Raw genomic sequence first — 18,188 nt, forward strand, 5'->3', positions numbered from 1 at the left:
ACATGAAGAAAAACTGAAAGTCTCAAGTGACATCTTTTAAGTCCAGACAAGCTTTATTAAAGAGACTGCATTAAAGTAGCAGTCTACAAAATTCTGTCCTACAGAAACTGTGGTGATGTGCACAATATATTTGTATCTCTATGGCCCTCAGCAAAGCAGTGTGACCTGATGGATTTATTATTATTTATTATTAGCTTCCTGTGAGCCCTAGGCTGCAGATAGAAAAGTCCAAGAGGACAGATTACTTGCATGCACAGGACTTTGGTGTATCCACTACACAGACTGCACTGCGTCCTTCAGCATCACAACAGTTCTCTAAAGAGCACCTCTCACCTGAAGTACTTTCAGTTTGCTTAACACATTTATCTTCACTGACTTGTTCCACAGGGTACTCCTGTCAATGTACTAGTCAGTCAGTTCTCTAACTATGACACCATTATGCCTCAAAGCTGAGCTTTGCTTTACCAATTCTTTGACCATTTTTGTTACTATTCTCAAAGCTACACAGAATGCTCTTTTACATGTGGTTTGAAAAACTAAAGTTCTCACCCTTTTATTTATATTTCTACTTGACCAAAAATAGAAGATCTAGCTAATTTCACCCAAAAAACCTTGTAATTAAAAAAAGTTTCCAGCCTAGACATTGTACTTTGAGATTAAAATGGCACATTTACACAGAATTCAAGCTGTGAATAGTCTCCAAAAAGTTTTAAAATGGAACTACTGAAGGATCACTAGTAGCATTACAAAAGCTAATACAGTTTGACTACTAGCCTCAGATACTATATTACACTTTGGATTACTAAAACAGCTCAGCAATTACTGCATTCAAAACCTAACAAATCAGTAAGGTCAGGAAACAGGGCTCTATGTCTATTAAAGAAATAAGTTCATCTTCAAACACATTCAAGATTAAGAGACCAATTAAGTGAAGCTGGAAGGTAAACCTGCTCTTTCTATACAGTCCTGAAAGAAAGGAGAACTGAAGACAAAGTTGTTCAGTTCAGCAAACTCTGAGTGGTTCCCTTTGTTAACATATAGTGCACAGGAGTCATCCAGCTTCTAATAAACTTACTTTTAATTAAATCCAAACACTCTTAAACACTGCTTGTGGCATTAACTGAATCTCACTTTCTAATAAGCTGCAGTTAAAGTTATGAGTAAGGTTTGCCTAGCAGAGAAGCAGCAAGGCTTTTTTTTAAGACCAAAGACATCAAGAGTTAAAAAGCCATATGGTTTAAGCAGCTAGTTCTGGTTGCCATAGAACAGTTCCAATTATATCAACAGTACATTTTTATATAAGAGCTTTAGAAAACAAAGCAGAGCTAGCAAGATGAAGACCGGCAAAACAAGTCACAGTGGTCTACTAATTTTATCTGCAAACCATGTATTTTGGTATGTAACACACTCAACTGCTCGTGTTCAGGTGAAAAGAAAAGCTGAGGCTGTATCCTGGGGCAGGGCTGAGACAGAACTCAGGTGAGATAAAACAGAAGAGCCTTAAACCATCTCAGGTACATACATGCTAGTGACAAAACCTTTAGTGCATCACACTTCTACCCAAAACGTTTCTACAACTTGTTTTGATTTGTACCTGTGCACTGACAAAGTTATTTCACATAGCTTTTATATATAGAATTTACTTCTATCTATAGACACCACACTAAAAATCACACAAGATGCCTGCCCTAGTTACACTATACACTTCTAAATAGTGTTGTTACATAAAGGTGGTTACAGAAAAATCAGTACCCTGAAGCTAAGTGGCCAGACATCAGACAGTAAACTAATACACCTCCTCGACAGATTACCACTGTTCAGAGGCAACTGGAGATGTATCATGAGATGCTTCTAGTCTCAAGGGTCACAGTTGACAAAACTCTCTTGATAAAATCCTAAGAGACCCTAAATATGCCTCAAATGCTGCTTAGATGCTGAATTTTGCTTTCAAAAACCGTGCTCAGCAAAAAAAGTTTAACACATCTAAAAACTATATTTAAGTGCAGTTATTTGTACTGTGAATAGCTGCAATTCTTAATGCTTCCTCTTTACTGATTTCTATCTTTACTGGATTGTTAACTTTGAAGAGCTCATTTATTATCTTCAAGAAGTCAAATATCTTAAGAGCCTGCATGAAAGCACAGTATTAATTCAAGTATACTCAAAAAAGGCTGTACAATAAGAGATAATGGAGGCTGTTAAATCCAGCATATATAAAAACTATTACACAGGCTCCTAGAACATACCAAGCTTCTTTATGGTTAAAGGGACATACAGGCCAGAGGGCATTTTTTTCAGTCAACAGCCTGTTTGTCAGAACAAAACACTACTCATTCTTTCAGTTTCTCTGTAGGAAGGAGAGTTGTCAATGAGAACTTGAGGGTTATTTTGATGTACACAGGTTAACAGCACATACTGCTTGGTGTATACAAACAGGCTAAACCATGCTCATTTCTTAAGTCTGTTTTCACTGTTATTTTAAAACAGCATAAACAAGCATTACTCCATCATCAGCCCTCCCCACTTGCACGCTCATTCACTTGTATGATTCCCCTCACTACATTATTGAATAAAATCTGTAGCACAAACCAGATCAGGGTACTGATCCAAAAGAGAAGTCTATCAGCCCAAGAGATCAAACCAATAGAGTATCCCATGCAAAGTTACAACATTGATTAAAACAAAAAAAAACAAAAAACCATCACCACATAGTCACAGAAAACTTAGAATTAGCTTCTGATAATAAGGTGGTCTCAATTTTCAAAGTAACTTATAAAGTTACAGATGTAAAGACACACAGGCAACTGTATGACCAAAAGTAGAGGAATCCTATGCAATAATCAAACCCAACTACATATCCTCTTCAAGGTGAGAGGTTAGAAGGGAAACTTTCACACTGACTTTTGTACAAATCACTAAACAAGTAATACCACTTAACACTTCCACACCTTGGCCTCAAAGGCATGGTGGAAAGTGACTTGAGAGATGGAAGACTGATATGAAAAAAAAGTCATACAAGACATAAGTAAAAGGATTTTAATTCATCATTTTGATTGGTGCTGCAAAAGCTGATCTGCAGAAGCTTTCAGCAAGGATGAAGAGGCAGCTAGACAGACTTGTCCATTCCAGGTAGGCAATGAGAACACAAGTAGACAGCTGCAGACAGCTAAACAAGAAACAGCCATCAGTACAGGCATGAATTCTTCTACCAGGAAAAGAGCTTGATAGTCCTGGTGACTGCACTAAAAGGACAGAAGGAAGAAAGGGAAGTTATCTATGCAACGTAAAAATTCATAGGGAACACTAAGAGTGTATACACAGATCAAGAAAATGTCTCCACACAGTTCACAGTGCTTTTGTAAACTCTTGGCATTCCTGCAAAACACCTAGGAACATATGAGATGCTCTAAATAATGCTGCATTAATGATAGTAATGTATTAGGAAAGAAGCCAGCATAAAGACTTGCAAGCAGTTCTGAAAAAGTAATGCACAAACAACAAGGTGAGGAAATTGCTTGGTAAAGGAATAATACACAGAACATTGCAGGAGCTCTTCTGCCTGACTGCAATTACTAACTACCTTGTAGGCTGGGGTAAACAGAGGGAAATATACAGGGTAATATAAGTTATCTTAGAAACCATATTAGAAATATTAACTATAATAGTCCTGTAAAGGAAACAGACACCTGCATCCCTTTAAGTGATAGTTCAAGTGAGACTCCAATAAAGCAAAACCATTTTTACGTTCCTAATTATTCAGGTCAACTTAGACACATTACTTCTATCAACATAACTTATTCCCTGAGGAAGACAGCATCAACATACAGCATCAGTTAGCTTATTCACAAGATTAAAGAACTCAAAATTACATTCTTCCTTTTCGTTGCCCTCTTGCATTTAAAAATGTTTAAAACCAGCTGAGGGGAAATAATTACTTTTTCTATATTTGAAACCCTAACTAAATGTCAAGTTGGGACTGAGACAGGTAATATTGCTGATGTTCAGCAAGAGTTCCACCAAAGCCTCCATTGATAACACAGTCAGCCATTCAGGCCTCAAACAAAGAGCAAATCTTGAACAAGTTGTGAGCAATTCCAGACTTGATCAATACTTTAAGTGCAACTGTTGTTTAAAGGAAAGGATATGCTCAGACTTTTCATCTGCATCCTATGCACAAAATCCTGCCACCTATGGTTTTTGCTCTAATTCACTCTAACACTTGTGCATGCTTTCACAGTCTCATGTGCTAGCTCCCAGCCTTCTAGCAGTGTTCTAGAAGGCAATACAATCCTGTCAAAATGGAGATCTATCCTTCAAGTAACAGTGCAGACATTTCCCTTCAGCATTACACATCTACAGTCCTCTTGAGCATACAATAACAGAAGAAAACAGATACAACAGGGTGAAAGGATACAACTTGAGGACTCTTCAAATACAGCATCTTGATAGCTTGAACGGTTTCCAAGTCAACATCCACTTTTAGACATATAGTGCCTGCTCCACTTGAACTGGCCAGGATGTCTACTTCAATTTTTTCAGCATTTACCTCACTATTCCAGTTGGGCTGCATAAAACTTCCTCTTCTACATCCTTCCACATCACTGGCAATTTCAAAAGCTGAAGTTTTACCAATAGCCAGGAAAAGGAAGAAGGCTCTCCTTCCAGTTGTGGGCAGTGACATTAGAAGAAACAGAAAGACATAGTCTACTATTACATGGCTCTGTGGATGGTGTTACCATGAGTCAGAGGTTTTTGATAATGCGATGAGCTACATGGCACCAGGTTCACTGGTGTCAGATAGAATTCACACCCATCTCAAAGGGGGAACAGGGTCTTCAGATGTAAGCCACCAGGGCTCATTGACAGAACTTTAAACTAGACATGATGGGGAAGGGGGATGGTATCAGGCTCACCCATGACAAGCTGTGGGATGAGACAGCAAGAATAGAGGGGTAGGGTGCTAGCAAGAACCCTCAGCCCTGCTGGCCTCACTGGAGCCCACTTCAAGTCTTATGGAGATGAGCCAGGGACTCCTGAGGTAAGAGGCCAACAGAAAAACACCAGTGAAATGCTTCAAAGGAATTAAAGGGTGTTCTTCTAAAAAGGTGACACACTCAAGAGCCCATCTGAAGTGCCTCTACACCAATGCACGCAGCATGGACAAACAGGAGGAAGTCACCACGCTGCTAGAAAGCTATGACCCAGTGGCCATTACTGAAACTTGGTGGGATGGATCCCATGACCCGAGTGCAGCAACTGATGACTACAGGCTGTTCAGGAGTGACAGGTAAGGAAGGAAGGAAGGGTGGAGGGGTTACCCTCTACATCAGGAGACAGACTGTGAAGAGATATTTCTGAAGAACAGACAGGTTAAAAGAATATGGGTAAAAAATCAGAGACCAAGGTAAGAAAGGAAACCTTGTGGTAGGTGTCTACTACAGGCTGCCCAATCAGCAGGAGACTATTGATGAAGCTGCTTACTCCAGGTACACGAGGCATCACATTCGCAGGCTCTTGTCCTGCTCAGGGACTTCATCCAGCCCAGCATCCACTGGAAAAGTACCACAGAGACCTGTAAGCAATCCAAGAGACTCCTGGAGTGCATTGAGGATAACTTCCCCAGCCAGGTAATGGACAGCCATAGCAGGGGGATGCAATACTGGATCTGATGGTCACCAATGCAAGTGAGCTATCAGTGATGTCAAGATTGGAGGCAGCTTGGGCTGCAGCGATCACACGCATATGGAGTTTGCAGTCCCGAGGGCTGTGGGACAGCAAAGAGTAAACTCAGGACCCTGGATTTTAGGAAAGCCACCTTCCAGCTCTGCAAGGAGTTAAGTCAATGGGACCCCTGAGAAACTGGGAGCAGAGCAGAGCTGGCAGATCTGTAAGGAGGCTTTCCACAGAGCTCAAGACCTTGTGATGCCCAGATGTAAAAAACTGGGTAAGGAGAGCAAGAGACTGATACGGCTGAGTCAAGACCTGCTGGTCAAACTGAAGGGCAAGAAGGAAATGCACACCATGACATTTGAAGGTCATTTCCAACCCAAACTATTCTATGATTCTATGTCTAACTCACTAAACATTGTATATACATATTACTCAAATCTAGACCTTGTAACAACAAATTCTAGATTAGGTAATTTTCTTTCAAATTAATTTTGGAAAGCTGACTTCACTGCACTACGAGGTTTATCATTGTATTGAAAAACTGAAATAATACCTCATTTCATGCTGAAACCAATTACATGCCTAATTCAATAGCAAGAGAAACAGTAGTCACAGAAGTACACTACTCTAAGAGCTCCCAAATACTCAGAATCATATATTTCCTAATTTATTTTATTCTCCTGTGCACATCTTCAAACTTCACTATCAAAGGAAAAAAAAGCCTTTTTTTCCAAAAAGGTTGGTGAGAAGTCTCAAGTATCATGATAGAGAGAATGAAGTCAATCCAACAGCACATACCTCTGAATTAGCTTACACTTTCCTGCCTGGAGCAATGCACATCAAGCACAACTAAGTCCCCTAGGCCCCAAAAACCTCTGTAACACACACTGCAGGACAAAAAAAGATCCTGGACAGAGAAATCAGACATGCAGGAGCAACCAGACTTGACTTTGGGAAATATGGAAGATATGATGCTCACACTATCTATGACTTAAGATACCCTTATTTGCTATATGGGTTAACCTGCATATTTTTGTTCCCATTTTACTACACCAACAGACCAACTCTGAGGCACAGGAGAATAGCAACTGCTTTTACCCAGCACTCAAGTTTGAGATTAGGAAGTTAAGACTTTGCTTATCTCTAGTACCCTTTATAGCAGACCTGACAAATCACATTATTTGCCATGGCACCCAAAGGCTGACTTCAAGTGCAGAAGAATACCTCAAAATAAAACAGATGGTAGATTTTCTGCTTTGACACCCATCTGACATGGAGCAAAGAGTCAGAGTTTGGAAACTTTTGTCTTTGTTTCATAATTATTTACTTCCAAAACAGCAAGAAGTCCACTTTCATGGAGCTAACTCTATGCTTGGGGAAGGAAAGGGATAACTTACAAAGCAAAGGCATCAGTAAATTAATAAAGGCTGCTCAGAAACAGTATGCATCTTTCCTCCTGGCACTTCTTTCTTGCAAAAAAGATGACAGTGATTTATACTGAATCTCCCAAAGTACAGGGTACTTACGAACACACTTTACCAGCGTCAAGTTAAGAATGTCTTTCACTACAGCATGGGGAAAAAAAAACCAAGCACTGGACACATGCTGACAACAGGTCAGAAGGCATCAATGCTAGAGAGAAGTCTGAACAAACTGCTATTATCAGTATTAGAGACCTTGCTGGTATCAGATATGGATTCTCACTGTCTTATATGACCATACAATCCTACTAAACATACACAGCACTCCCAAACAGTCAAAAAGGTAGAAGCTACATTACTTACAGTTTGTAGGAGATTAATTTCCATAGATACAGTTTTCAAAGTGCCACCCAGCTTACATCAGAACAGATTCTTTAACAAATAACAGAAGCAGCTATGAGTTCAAAAAAGTCTGTTTCATTACATGTCAGCACAGTCTAGGTTAAAAAAAAAAATAAAGCCAACCAGGAAGAAAGCTATTTACTCCACACTACTCATTTGGACAGGCTGTTCATTTAAGCTCTGCTGCCCACATTTTATAAGTAGGCATTTAAAAGAACAGCATAACTAAGAACATAAGGACATAGGCATAACAATCAAACAATCATTTAGCTCTGGAAATGAACTCATAGTCAGCATGGCCAGAATTTGAAAGGCATTTGTTTATACAAAGTGCTACACAGTCTCGCAGTCAAAAAAAGTATTTTTCATTTTTTACACTGTAGGTAACTAGTTAAAGACATTACATTTTCCTATATTTAGTGCCATCATTCCACCTCCTCTCCTGCTACCAAAAAGTCAAAATATATTCGAACTATGTCTTCCACCTATTTCCTAATACACAGACCAGCACCCCTAAATCCTGAAGCCCTGATATCAATGACTCACACATCTCTGCCTGAAAGATCAAAACTATTTAATTGCCCCGTTGTATAAAGAACAGTGAAGAACAATAATAACTTTGTTAGGTTATTTTAAAACTAACTCAAGTCAAAAGGGATGGTTAACTATTTTTTTCACTCTGTAGGCATGTTATACCCTTCTACATTACATGGACCTTTCAGCCAATGATCAACTTTTAGCCTTTGGAAGTCAATTCATTGATCTGTAAAGTTTTTTGGGGAAAGTATTAGAAAAATACATTCAAGTACCCTTCTTAGCAGTAGGAACAAGAAAAAAGAATTTAAACCTTTCTTACTGCAAATCATGCATAACTACTGTACTAAATGCAGGGTCACTACAAGTTACCTGTGAGTCAGTTTTGTATGATAGTGTCTCAGCTGCAAGAACTATTAAGTCCTCAGCCTATGCATAATGGTTAAACCAAAAGCTCTACAGCTCTTTTACTCAGGCAGAGAGAGCACAACAGGAGTATTTGCCCAAGGCTATCAGTTGCTGCATCTGTAGTAAGCTTACCAATGTACTGGAAAAAAAAACACTATTAAAAGAACATTGTCAGGAGACTTATGACTACAGTAGTTCATTTAACCATATCAAAGCTAGAGCCTGATGTTGCAGAGACTTTTTAAAAGTCAGGGCATGAGAAGGCTGGAAAAGTTATGTCATAAAGCTAAGGTCATTAACCTGCAAGTCACTTTAGATGAAGTCCATTGCCATCAGGAGAGACAGGGACAAGAAGAAGGTGAAATCAGGATACCACACAAGTAAAACGAAGAGTAGCACCCTGACATGAGACCCTGCTATCAAGCATCAATTAACTGGTAAGAGCTTGTAGTACAGTAATTATTTCCAACTTGCAAAAAGTAGACTGGTAACTTATCTCCCAAACTTACCACAAGATGCCATCAGAAAAGTACTGGATAGATCACGTATACTAATTACAACATGTGCCATGCAAGTGTGTGCAAGTTTCGCTTTTTCTTTCTTAAATGTGCATCTTGAAAGGACATGCAACTGCTCTTGGAACAATTATTTTGTTTGTATACAAAAGTTTAGTGGAAAAAGGACTGAGCATTGGCAAGTATCAAATGTTCTCTTACTTCTCTCAGCAGTTTGTGAGCTCCCTACAGCAGCAAGAAAAACAGCTGAAGGTAGTTATTCAGGCATCTCTGAATAACCTCCACAGAAGCTATGAATTCTCAGTAGGTTCCTAGAAGGTTAAACTGCAACAGATAGGCTTGAAAAAGATTCAAGTCAGGTGTTAAGATTAAAATTTGTTGTATTTTTCACTGGTGTAAGTAAGATCTACATTTTCTACATTTTTCTTTTAAATGAGAACGAAAACACACCTAGTAGAAAAAAAGATCAAACACAGAATGGTGCTGTATCCACCTCTACTAAATTCAGAGAAAATAACTCCCTTTCCTCCTAGATCTGTGGACAATGACAGCAGCTCTCATTCAAAGCCATATGACAACTTCATCTAGTTGAAGAAATAGCTAAAAATGTTTAGGCACAGAAAGTGCTTAAACACAGAAAGGTTCTCAAGTAGCAGAGGCTGTCCTCATAAAAAAAATGTCCCATATGGTAACTATTTTTAGACTGTTGAGTATCATAGGTTAGAGAAATCACATGGGTATCTCCAAGCTATGGATTCCTCAGCTGATTTTTTTCCCCTTTGCATAAAGAAAAGGCAAGTTGCAATAACTTTTAGAACCAACATAGCTGAAACTCAAAAACTGTGTCCCTAAAGCACATTTAGATCCCACAACTAAACACTCTTTCTAGTAAGGACTTGAAAAGAAAGCTAGCCTTTAACTTCTAGAGCATTCAAAGTAGATCAGCCAAGTTATATTTAAGCTAGTTCTAATTCACTGCAGCTGCACCTAACAAGCCACAAAAGCTTATTATTACTACAATAGAAGTGACACAGTTCAAAGCTCAGTGGCTGAACACTCTTCACATCTCCAGCATCCTTCAGCTGACTGTACTCAGCACCAGCTACTGTGTGATCTCCGTACTGTGCCAAGGCATGCAAACCCAAAAGAAACACCCCCCCCGCCCTATTTATTATCTCTTATCAAGGGGGAATCAGAACCATATGCTACCTGTTATGTTTAGATAGTAGCTGGCAGAAAATGTCTGCATTTCTCAGTACCTGAAATACTCACCTGCTTTTGAACACTGAAAAACAAAAGTCCTTCCTGTAAAGATAACCCACACACAGACTTCACCATAAGAACTTGTGATCAGCCACACTGAGATCAGGTGGACAACCCAAGCTGCCTGCAGGATTTTTAAACTAATCTTTCAAGCCCATGACTACATACGACCTAAAACTATCAGATGTCTTGATGCAACTTGGACAAATATTGTTTAAAAACAGACTCATGAATTAGTTTCAAACAATGAAAAAATTACTTAGGGATTCCCACACAGAACTATGTTAGTTTTATTTAAAATAGACAGAAATGTCATTGAGACTTAAGGTGCACTGGACAGATTACTAAATTTAAACTCAAGACTCTGGAATATTGTAAGTTCTCTCCACCAGGGACTTGCAAACCTGAGCTTGAGTAGTTTATTGGTAACAACTGGGAGTCAACAACTGGCCTTTGATATATTAATGTTTTTATGGTTATTGTCTAGGACCAGGTTTGCATCAGAAGTTCTCCATGTCCTCCTCCAAAATTTTACAAGCATTTTTCCAGTATTACAAAACACTTCTGACCTCCCAAGTGTCTCTTGACTTCAGTCCTTTGACTACAGGTTATCCAGTCCCAAACAGAATAGTACACAAAATACATGAATCTAAACATACTAAGCAATCCACAGCATTTGAGACTGAATTCAATGCATTCACTTCATCTTCTGTGTCATACAGGGGAGAGCAAAAGGACAGATGTTGTGCAGGAGAAGCTTCAGAAGCTCCTCAAGTGTTTTATGCTTTGACAAACACTGATTCACACCAGGTGCTTCAAAAAGCACTGTCTATATGGGAAAAAAAAAAAAAATCAATAAGATTAAATGGTTTCCCTTCCAGCTCCAGTAACAATAAAGTGACACACCAAATAAAAAAACTTCACCTATTTACTCTTGAAGCTGCACTCCTCATTTCACAGTTCTATTGAACACATGGAGAGATTCACAAATTCACTGGGGAGACACAGAATGAGGGAGGGACAGGAAGTATTCTGTCCAGGATGTTTAACAATAAACTACTTTTTTCTTGTTCATGCTATGAAGAGCTTTGAGCTTTTGACTTCACTAGTCAAAGAAAATACACAATTAAGTCAGCATTCTTAGATAAACCCTTTGGAAGGACATCAGGTAAACCTCAAGGAAGAAATGTAGATCAACCACACACCAAGATGTAACACACAGCATCAGTGCCTTTAAACAGTCTTCCAGCTGAAGAGACACTAACAGGTATTTCAGAAGTAGGTTAATAAGCTCAAGTACTACAGTCTAAAATTGACTCCTACAGAATTGCTCTTGTATGTCTCTTCTCTTTTAATTTTTCACACAGCACCAAAAACCTTTTGTGCTCCACAATCTCAATAAATAATTTGTGAGCACTATCTGTTCAGTGATGTGCTTCCTCATAGTCGACTTACACAGGTAGCAAGAATTTCTCCTTCTACCATGGCCCCCAAAACCAGCAGAAACAGTGTTGGACGAGAAACAATCTTTAAACAGTAAACCAGAAACTAATATAAAATGGTAGAGAAAAACAAAACCTCAAAACTATCCTTAGTTCCAATATTTTCAAAAAAACAGTAAGTGGTGCAGTCTTCCAACTGTCACACCAGTCTGTTACATTCTAATTTGCTTATGCAAAGTACAGATTGTTATATTTCTTTACAGAAACCACTAAAGTAAGTGGATTAGCTACACAGAGTAACATTATTAGCAAGACTCTTCTCTGAAGCACTAAGAGGTATAACTCCGGGGGTGGATTTTTACATTTATTGAGACAGGTGGCAGAAAAGAAGCAGCAGGAATCTTTCAACAGACCTCAGAAAGGAGTAAGTGGTGGAAGTGATTCAGCTGGCTGAGAGCACCCACTTGACAAGCAAGTGGAGAAAAGTGGCACCAATTGTTTTGCAAGCCTATCACAATTGGATTACCTGACCCAGAATAAACTGCACCAGTGTAAATTGACCCAGCAGAATCTGTTCACCTCAGGGAGCAATCTGCTCCTGGGACTGCTTGTTCTTTCTGGCTTCCAGCAAAGTGTTTGTCATTCGGAGATGCAATAGCACATAACCATGGGATCTGGGGAGTCCATCATGGGTGGAAACGCTCTTACTGCCACCTCCATGAACAAACTCTTTCACCCCAAAAAGCTGCATCCCTCAAACACAGATGCTACACAAGACTGCAAAACAAAAACAGCATTACCCAGGTTTTCCTATGTAAAAACAAGTGCTTCTTAAAGCTTTGAAAATATTAACTGAAGACTCACCACCGTAGCATTTTACTTTTAATATTTACAAGAAGCTTCAAGAAAAGGAAGATATCCCAAGTCAAAACTGACAGAGTGTCAAACCATATCAGTGCAAGAAGTGTGATGACAATGAGAAATGAACAGAATCTTCATCAAGTGAGTTCTAGGATGCTGTGATCCCTCCATCACATAGAATCTTATTTTCAAACCTTGCAGATTTGAATGTTTCATGACCCCTTCAAGAAGCTACCTGTTATCAATCCTTACAGCCCACTATAGTGGCAACTCTAAACTCATGTGTCTCAACACCCTTTAGGAAGTGGCTTTCAGACATATGCTGAAGATTAAGACTGTCAGTGGTATTGAGTTGTCAGTCAAATCACTGCTCATAGAAAGAGCCTGACTCCACCTTATCTAGAACCCTAAACCATCCACATCATACATCTTCTCTAGCTAGAGAGCTTGAGGGGGACTTTCTAAACTTAACACATCAACTTTGTTTTGTTACTAATTGAAAAAAAGACTAAAATCCTAATAACAGATATTAATGCTTAACCCCAGTGTGTATTACATGTAGAGTCACCTGCAAAAAGCAGAATTCAACAAAAAACACACAAACTTGTTAACAGTGTTTGAATTATTAGAGCAGATTTCATAATCTACACACAGAACACAGACAAAAGAGACCTTCCACTTGCAAGCCTGACTTCACAGACCCTGCCACACTTTAATTCCCACAGCTGTTCTGACAGTAACATCTCTTTCCTAAAGGTTTTCCAAAGTTGAAATTCAGCTCAATGAAGCACCATGTACGCTGTTCTTAATATACCTGACCAACTAAATCACAGTGTTTGTGGCTGGAAGTGATTTCTGGAGGTCACCTGGTCCAACTCCCCTGCTCAAGCAGGGCTACCTACAGCCAGTTGCTCAGGACCATGTACTGACAGCTTTTGAGCATCTCCAAGGTGGGACACTCAATCTCTCTGGGCAACCTGTGTCCATGCCTGGTCACCCTCACAATGAAGAGGGTTTTCTGATTTCAGACAGAGCCTCCTGCATTTCAGTTTGTACCCACTGCCTCTGGTCCTGTCACTGGGCACCACTGGAAAGAGCCTGGCTCCATCCCCTAGACATCCACCCTGAGGATACCTATGTACATTGAGACCCCCCCTTAGCCTTCTCTTCTCTAGGCTAAACAGCCCCTGGTCTCTCAGCCTTTCCTCATAGGACACATGCTTCAGTTCCTTCATTGTCTTAATAATCCTTTACTGGACTCTCTCCAGCATGTCCATGTTTACCCTTAATTCAGGAAACCAGAAGGGTGTCCACCTCTAGGCATAAGCCAGGCAGAGGCTTTGTTAAATAGTAAGCTAGATTTGTTTCATTCCTAAACCTACCTGAAGAATTTGAACAAGAGCAAAAATAGTTTAAAGTATAAATGGATGTGAATTCCTACCACTGCCTGCTTAGTACTTCAGTAAAATCTATACCACTGCAGGAATGTGATGCAGACTCAATCTTTCACCACAACTCCTCAGCAATTTCATGATCAGAGCATTTTGGTCAAGTTCTGAAGAATTATTAAAAACAGGGACAGTTTCCTGAAGTTAAGTAAGTAATTTTCTATCTTTAGTTGTCATGACAGGGAGAGGCTTCAAATGACTTTTGTTCACAGAGTAAAGTATTTTGCATTTCAGTGACTTGACAAGGAAGCAAAAATCCAGGAGACTCAAATCAAGGAAACAGCAGTCCCTATCACATATCTGCAAAGGGTTTCCTTAAAAGATGGGCAGAATACAGACACATCCAATTTCAGTTGTTAATGATGCAAACTCTGGACACCTTGACCCAGGACGTTACATTCAAATCTGGCAAGGCATTCATCCAAAAATCCCATTTCTCCCAATTCTGGGATGCTGTGAAAGTACTACTTTCACTGATGGCACACAAGAGATCCCTCTGTACCTAGGGCACTGTGTTAAGTCTCAGAGCTTGGCAATGACCCCTTGCATCTTGACAAACAGTACACATACACAAAAAGATAAAAAACAAGAATACAGAAAAAAAACTATAAACCTGTCGTTAATTGCCCTTGGTACTATCAGGTGAAACACTCAACAAACCTGCAGTCCTCTTTTCTACTTTTTCATGCCAATAACCCCTGAAGTTCCACTTGCAACTCTAAACACACTCAGAAGACTACTTTCTTGACACCTGAAGGTTCCTTAAGCCCACATCATGTAGTGTTTGCACAAAAGTGGGGAAACCCAAATTTGACAGTGATAAGCAGTAGCCATTTATAGGCATCAAAAGTTAATGATAATTACCAGCATCGTCAGCTTATTCCTCAAATCTAAGGCAAACCCTTTATTCCTGGCAGTGCTCCAATAAACCTGTGGCACAAGAAATGATGCAACAGACAAGCTGTTTTTGGAGGCAGGTTTCCCTTAATCTTCCATATACCAGTACCAATGATCTCACCCAATTCTAGCAGACAAACTGTCCGATAAGAGGCTTATAAAAGTGTCCCTTTATATTCTGTGGGAAAAAAAACACAACCACACCACACAAACCACAGTGACTTTATAAACAGTTGCTGTCATCAGGAGACAAATGGAGTTCAAAAATGAGTCCAGCCCCATCTTCATTCTAGCTTTTAAAACAAGTATTTTCAGACTGTTTCTCTTCACAAGTTGTGTGTATTCCATATGAAGTTTTGACACACCTGATACTTAGCCAGCACACTGTACACTATACCACCTGGCTTCTGAAGAGAAACTTGACCTCAGAAAATAAAAAAGAAACTGTGCAAGGCTGTGTCAACATGCTACATCAATTTCACTTTTCCCAAATTACCACACTACCCAATCTCTTATCAGTTTTTAGAGTAAATTTTATGCATCAAGTGTTCCACTGACATTCAAATTTGTTTATACTGAATTTCTTTCAATCCATTAACTCAGTGAATTAAATCCTTACCTTCCTCCTCAGCACAATCTGTCATACAGGGATAACACTGTCTCACAATAAGGAAATATCACATAATGAATGATTCAAGCTTACTGGAAGTGTTAATGGGCATGAGACAAAATAGTAACTTTTCCTTAGCTCATAACACACTATTTTTGTACAGATTGCCCAAGTGCTTTTAATTCCATTTTCTATTCTTTGCACCAGCTCAGCTCAACTGGCACACAGGACACAAAGTTTTGGCACAGAACAAAGTTATTTAAACACTGACAGTTATACACAACCTAAAACAGATGGCCAGTTCTCCTGTGAGTTTAAGGCTTAAGAGAAAAAGCCATGCAAGCCTGCATGTGCTCACTAGGCCTGTTTTTCTGATAAGTCAGGGAACTTATTGAACCTGACAACTGCAGTTTCTGCTCTGAAGCTACTCAGAAAGACTACCCTACACAGGTTCTGCCCATTTACCTTTTCATCACCACCTTCTACTACCTAAATAAATGCTGGACATCTGCTGTTTCTTCTACTTAAAAGAAACAATGTGAGTCAAAACCTGTTAAAGCACAGGAGTTCCTACTTGTGCTACAAAAGCTAAGCTGGCTGACATCCATCAAGCCAGACAACACAGGAGTTTCTGTCCAAGGTACTTTAGTTTTGCTCAAAGCAAACAAACAGTCACTCCAGTTCAAACTTTGGTTCACTAAGGACAAAGATAATTGAAAGGGCTTTTAACTCTTGGGATTTTTCTCACATGGTAGTGGTCCAGAATCTACAGTATGTTCTATACACAGTGTTTCAAAAAGATGGACCAAACTTCAAAGACAGTGATTTTAATTAGGTCCATCCTTCTGAAACACCCTTTAAAGTCTTCCCAGAGATAAAGAGAGACTTCTAGCCATCATGCCTTTGGTATGCTGTAACATTTATTCCTATATATCTTGCAGATAGCTAAATGTGTAAAAATGGAGCCTTTTTACAGAAATGACATTAAAAAGTACTACAAAACCTTACTGTTGAGCTCAAAGACATATGACAGTTTATTTCCAGTTCCATCATTAGTATTTTTGTCCTTTATTTAGACATCATTCAAATTAAGATGAGGAAATGCTTGAGTCTGTCAAAAAATAGTGATGCTAGAGGACTGGCTCAGAAAAGTAAGAGATATTTAGCTATTTCTATAACAAGAACATTATTTTTACCTTTAGTATCATCTGTGATTTTTGTTGGTACATCAGTTTAAAGACAAAGTCATCATGTAGCACCCTTGATGCATTACACAAAGAAGAGCAAACACCAAACAGAAAAACTAAATGCCAATACGCAAAGGAAGTTTTCAAAGAACATTACAAATGAGAATTTTTTCAATTAGCTCTCAAGTAAGACACACACCAAAAGCAACAGACATCTTTCTAAATAAGAACTGTCTACAATAATTTCAGGTTACACTAGAAACCAAGTCATCCTGCATGCAGACTAGAACTAGGGGATTATTCTTAGCAGTAAAGCCCAAGCACAGAGGAAACAAGTTCTCTAACAAGTCTGTGAAAGACCATGCAGATTAAAGATGTCCTACATCCAATACATTTTCAGTACAAGGTTGCAGAAATTATGTTGAGCTTTGGCAAAGTTCTCTCTTAGGATTTTGCAATAGCTTTTATAGACTCAAAGGCAACAAGCTTAGTACACACTTACTCAGCCATCGTTTTCAGTGTTCACTGTTTCAATAGATGCCGCTGCTGCTAAATAACTCTTTACTCCTCTCCTGCAACACCAGAGTTCATATGTTTTCCCCATGTAACATTAATGTAAGCTATTGTTCAGATAGTGGAAGCTTCCTCGCCTAAGTGTTACAGACAAAAAGCCAACTGCAGACATACGTGATTGTTCTTGGCATTTTGACTAGGTCATAGAGACCTTTATCTTGACCTCCCACTGGACATATTTTAGGCAAGTCCTCAAAACAAGGACTAGTATTGCACATTTAGAGCTTTCCCAAAACCAAATGTCCAGTAACTTACTGCTTCATTCTCATGCAATCACAAAACAGTTATTTCCAAAAAAAGACACTCAATCATGCACTCTATACCTCCAGTGCATTGACGATAACTTCCTCATGCAGATGGTGGAGGAGAAGCCGACTAGGACAGGAGCACTGCTGGACCTCATCCTCACTAACAAGGAGGGTCTGGTCAAAGCAGTAAAGGTTGAGGGCTGCCTGGGTTGCAGTGACCATGAGATGGTGGAGTTCAGGATCTTGTGTGGCAGGGACAGAATAGCAAGTAGAATTTCAACCCTGAACTTTAGCAGGGCTAACTTTGGCTTCTCAAGCAATTGCTGGGGGAAATCCCATGGGCAAGACTGCTTGAAGGAAAAGGTGCCCAAGATAGATGGATTGCATTCAGAGATTTTGTGTCCAGTTCTGGGCCCCTCAGTTCCAGAAGGACAGGGAACTGCTGGAGAGGGTGCAGCATAGGGCAAAGATGATTAAGGGAGTGGAGCACCTCCCTTATGAAGAAAGGCTGAGGGAGCTGGGGCTCTTTAGTGTGGAGAAGAGGAGACTGAGGGGTGACCTTATTAATGTTTATAAATGTATAAAGGGTGAGTGCCATGAGGATGGAGCCAGGTTCTTCTCAGTGGCAAACAATGATAGCACAAGGGGTAACAGGATGATCAAGCTGGAACACAAGAGGTTCCACTTAAATTTGAGAAAAAACTTCTCA

Source organism: Nesoenas mayeri (genome assembly GCF_963082525.1).
Source record: "Nesoenas mayeri genome assembly, chromosome: Z".
Lineage (NCBI taxonomy): Eukaryota > Metazoa > Chordata > Aves > Columbiformes > Columbidae > Nesoenas > Nesoenas mayeri.